At 38.7% G+C, this 5,501-nt stretch overlaps 1 pseudogene; it reads right to left on the bottom strand.

Moving 5' to 3' along the window:
- Nucleotides 1-3,744: 3,744 nt before the first annotated feature.
- On the bottom strand, nt 3,745-4,064 carry LOC106004521 (annotated as a pseudogene).
- Between the last annotated feature and the right edge of the window lie 1,437 nt (nt 4,065-5,501).

Raw genomic sequence — 5,501 nt, 5'->3', positions numbered from 1 at the left:
TGAAAATATTGTTTCTTCAATGAATTTCACTATGCCTCATTGTTAAAAATTAACTGATTATAAATATGGAAATGAATTTGACTATTCTGGATCCTTCCATTTCTAGGTGAATTAAAAAAAGAAAACCTAAAAAACCTAAAAAAAAAAAAGAAAACAAGGGATGCCTGGGTGGCTCAGTTGGTTGAGCAGCTGCCTTCAGCTCAGGTCATGATCCCAGCATCCTGGGATAAAGTCCTGCATCGGGCTCCTTGCTTGGCACGGAGCCTGTATCTCCCTCTGCCTCTGTCTGCCGCTCTGTCTGCCTGTGCTCACTCTCGCTCCTCTCTCTCTCTCTGACAAATAAATAAATAATCTTTAAAAAAAAAAAAAGGAAACAAGATTTTGATTGGAACTGAATTGAGTCTGGCTCAATTTAGGGAGAAATAACATCCTAACAATATAGTGTCTTCTAGCACAGTATACCTCTCTAGAGCTTATTTTTCCCAGCATTGTTTATAATTTGCATTATATAGATCTTATACATATATGGCAGGTTTATTTCTAACTATTATGTATTTGCTGCCATTATTTTTGGTTCAGCTCATGATCTCAGGATCATGAGACTGAACCACAATCCGGGCATGGAGTCCACTTATGATTCTCTCTCTCTTCCTCTCACTCTCTTTCTTCCTGCTCACATTCCTTCTCTCTCTCTCTCTAAATAAATAATAAATGAATAAATGTAACTAAAACAAAAATAAGAGGTTTTATCTTATCTTCACTTATTCCTTCTTTGATGCTCTTCTTGAGTTTATGTAGATTCATGTTTCTGACCAATATTATTTGCCTTCTCTCTAAAGAAGTCACTCTTTGCAGGTGATGTGATACTATATGTGGAGAACCCAAAAGTCTCTACCCTTAAATTGCTAGAACACATATAGTGGTGGGAATGGCCAGCAATGCCTGTACCCACCGATGAAAGATTACTCCAAACTTTGCTGTTAAACAGAGAAGGCAAGGAGGTCAATGCTCAAAGGTGAAGACCCTTTGCTCTTCTTTGCTCCTACTTTTCTTGGCCCTTCAGCATAATCACAGATCCTTATCACTGTTTCTCAAGTGTGTGCATTGTACCAAGGGGTCTTACTGAAACTAGCAGCATCTGTTTATGGAAAAGATATGATATGCTAATTTGCCTGTTTTGCTAAACATAGCCTAAGGGACAATGCATACATCTCTCAGATCACAGAGTGGCTGTTTGGGTGAGGCAAGTTTGGGAAGGCAACTCCTTGCGGTATTTCAAGGGCTGAGTGGTTGTGCAGGCCTTGGCATTCAAAGGCCCATGCCCTTATCTGAAACCTTCCTTTGCCTACCTTTGTGTTACATTTTAGCAAGCCTGGTATTATGGCTGAGTTCCTGCTTTACATTAACCCCAACAATACAGGAATTCAGCAAAGTGGCAGGGTATAAAATCAATGCACAGAAATCAGTGGCATTTCTATATACTATCAGTTACAGAAGAAAGAGAAATTAAGGATTTTATCACATTTATAATTACACCCAAAACCGTAAGATACCTAGGAATAAACTGAACCAAAGAGGCAAAGGATTTGTACTGAGAAAACTACAGAACGCTCATGAAGGAAATTGAGGAAGACACAAAGAAATGGAAAAATATTCCATGTTCATCAATTGGGAGAACAAATATTGTTAAAATGTCTATGCTACCTAGAGCAATCTACACATTCAATGCAATCCCTATCAAAATACCATCAACATTTTTTTTTTTACAGAGTTTCAACAAATAATCCTAAAATTTGTGTGGAACAAGAAGAGATCCTAACAGCCAGAGGGATACTGAAAAAGAAAACCAAAACCACTGGCATCACAATTCTAGACTTTAAGTTCTATTACAAAGCTGTAATCATCAAGACAGTATGGTACTGACACAAAAACAGACACATAGATCAATGGAACAGAATATAGAGAAATGGACTCTCAATTCTATAGTCAGCTATTCTTTGACAAAGCAGGAAAGAAAGTCCAATGGAGAAAAAACAGTCGCTTCAACAAATGGTGTTGGGAAAATTGGACAGCCACATTCAAAAGAATGACACTGGACCATTTCCTTATACCACACACAAAAATAGACTCTGAATGGATGAAAGACATAAATATAAGACAGAAATCCATCAAATCCTTGAGGAGAACACAGGCAGCAACGTCTTTGACCTCAGCTGCAGCAACTTCTTGCTAGATATGTCTCCAAAGACAAGGGAAGCAAAGGCAAAAATGAAGTACTGGGACTTCATCAAGTCAAAAGCTTTTACACAGTAAACGGAACAGTCAACAAAACCAAAAACAATCTACAGAATGGGAGAAGATATTTGCAAATAACATATCATGATATGATAAAGGGCTAGTATCCAAAATCTATAAAGAATACATCTAACTCAACACCCCAAGAACAAACAAAACAATCAAGAAATAGGCAGAAGACATGAACAGACATTTCTGGAAAGAAGACATCCAGATGGCCAACAGACACATGAAAAAGTGCTCCACATCAGTCAGGATCAGGGAAATACAAATCAAAACCACAATGAGATACCTACCAACTCACACCAGTCAAGAGTGGCTAAAATTAACAAGTCAGGAAATGACAGATGTTGGTGAGGATGTGAAGAAAGGGGAACCCACCTCCACTGTTGGTGGGAATGCAAGCTGGTGCAGCCACTCTGGAAAACAGCACAGAGTTTCCTCAAAAAGTTGAAAATAGAGCTACCCTATGACCCAGGAATCACACTACTGGGTTTTTTCCGTAAAGATACAAATGTAGTGATCCGAAGGGGCATGTGCACCCTAATGTTTATAGGAGCAATGTCCAAATAGCCAAACTATGGAAAGAACCTAGATGTCCATCAACAGATGAATGAATAAAGAAGATATGATTATACATACATACGTACATCTGTATGTATCTATATGTATGTATGTATGTATAATCACATCTTCTTTATCTATCTATATATATGTATAATCACATCTTCTTTATATATATATGTATGTATAATCATATCTTCTTTATCCATATCTATATATCTATATATCTATATAGTATTCCTATATATATAAATGGATATCTATATATCTATATCTATATATAGTATTTATATATATAGTATTCCTATATATATAAATGGATATCTATATAGATATCCATTTATATATATAGGAATACTATGCAGCCATCAAAAGAAGTGAAATCTTACCATTTCCAATGATGTGGAATGGAACTAGAGGGTATGATGCTGAGCAAAATAAGACAATCTGAGAAAGACAATTATCATATATGTGGAATTTAAGAAACAAAACAGAAGGTCAGAGGAAAAGAAGGAGAAAAAAACAAAAAAACAAAACCAAGATGAAAACAGAGTGGGAGATAAACCATGAGAGATTCTTAATCATAGGAAACACACAAAGGGACATTAAAGAGAACGTATGAGGTAATGAGCACTAGGTATTATGTAAGACTGATAGATCACAGACCTGTACCTCTGAAACCAATAATTCATTATATGTTAATTAATGGAATTTAAATTAAAAAATTGAATTAGAAAAGTTCTTTAAATTTTTTTTTTTTTGGCAGTTGGGAAATGAGAAATGAGCTACCGTACGACTTTCTCATTCTGAGAAATCAGAAATTTATTCTGATCCAGTTGTACAACTAATCTAGATAAATTACCAAATAAATTTTATATTATTTCTTCAGGTTTGGCATTTTTCGATGACTTCAAATTTAGGATCTTCAAATTTGAAGTCCAGGAACATACCCATATCTGCTTTACTGTACATTTGCTTAAGAAGTTCCCTGTCTAGGTCTTGCTAGTACTCTGGGCCAGTATCAATGGGTTCTCCAGACGCCTGTGGCTTACTTTTATATTCTCCAATCCTGTTCAGGAAGGGTTTCTCTACAGGAACAATTCCTTATTAAGTGCTACTGCTGTCACACTAACATTCCTCCTAATATAAACTGAGACTACAGACCGAATAAGAGAGGAGAACCTGAAGAGCCTCTGAAGAATCATGGTGATGCTGTTACTGACAGGAAACAGCTCAGAGGTGGTCCGCCTCTTTTATCATTTCTTGCAAGTCAGGTCTGTTGGCAAAAGATCCCCTCAGTTGGGGCACCTGGGTGGCCAATGGTTAAAGCCCCTGCCTTCTGCTCAGGTCATGATCTCAGGGCCTGGGGGATGGAGCCCCACAGGGGGCTCTCTGCTTAGTGGGGAGCCTGCCTCATCCACTCTCTGCCTACTTGTGATCTCTATCAAATAAATAAATAAAATCTTAAAAAAAAATCCTCAGTTTTTATTTCTCTGAGCAAATCTTTATTGCTTCTTCACTTTTGAAAGATAATTTACAAGGCACAGAATTCTATGTTGGTGATTTTTTTTTTCCTTTCAACCCTTTATTTTTTATTTTTTTTTAAAGATTTTATTTATTTATTTGACAGAGATAAATCACAAGTAGTCGGAGAGGCAGGCAGAGAGAGAGAGAGGAGGAAGCAGGCTCCCTGCTGAGCAGAGAGCCCGATGTGGGACTCGATCCCAGGACCCTGAGATCATGACCTGAGCCGAAGGCAGCGGCCTAATCCACTGAGCCACCCAGGCGCCCACAACCCTTTATTTTTCTTTCTTTTTTTTAGAAAGAGAGAGAGCAAGTGTGTCCACCCACGTGATGGAGTGGGGGAGGAGCAGAGGGCAAGGGACAGAATCTTAAGCCGACTCGGCAATGAGTGAGGAGCACCACCTGGGGGGGGACTGGATCTCATAGTCCTGCGATCAGGACCTGAGCCGAAATCAACAGTCAGATGGTTAACTGGTCCATCCACCCAGGTGCCCTCACAACACTTTAAATATTTCACCTCAAGCTCCTCTTACTCACATCATATCTGAAGAGAAGTTTGATGTAATTCTTATCTTTATTTTTCTGTAGGTAAGGTGGAAGTTGTTTTTGATTTTTTTTTTTAAAGATTTTATTTATTTATTTGAGAGAGAGAGAGGTCACAGGTAGGCCGAGAGGCAGGCAGAGAGAGAGGGGGAAACAGGCTCCCCACTGAGCAGAGAGCCTGATGCGGTCCTCGATCCCAGACCTTGAGATCATGACCTGAGCTGAAGGCAGAGGCTTAACCCACTGAGCCACCCAGGCGCCCTTGATTTGTTTTTTAATACCCTCCCCCCCCCACACACACACCTCTTTCAGGATTTTATCTTTGATTTTCTGTAGTTTGTAAATGATAGGGCTGGGTGTAGATGTGTGCCCCCCCCCCCCCGGAATTATCCTCCTTGACATTCTCCTAGTTTCTTGGATCTGCAGTTTGGTAGCTGACAATTTGGGGGGAAATGGATCATCATTGTTTCAAGTATTTCTTCTGTTCTTTCTCTCTTTTCCTTCAGTCACAGTCCTTGGATATTCCCACAGTCCTTCCCACAGTCCTTGGATATTCTTTTCTGTTTTTCTCAATC

Source organism: Mustela putorius, unplaced genomic scaffold (assembly GCF_011764305.1).
Source record: "Mustela putorius furo isolate JIRA1106 unplaced genomic scaffold, ASM1176430v1.1 tig00000031_pilon_pilon_pilon, whole genome shotgun sequence".
Classification (NCBI taxonomy): domain Eukaryota; kingdom Metazoa; phylum Chordata; class Mammalia; order Carnivora; family Mustelidae; genus Mustela; species Mustela putorius.
Note: the sequence above shows the minus strand (reverse complement) of the source record. Positions and strands in the feature narration are given on the sequence as shown.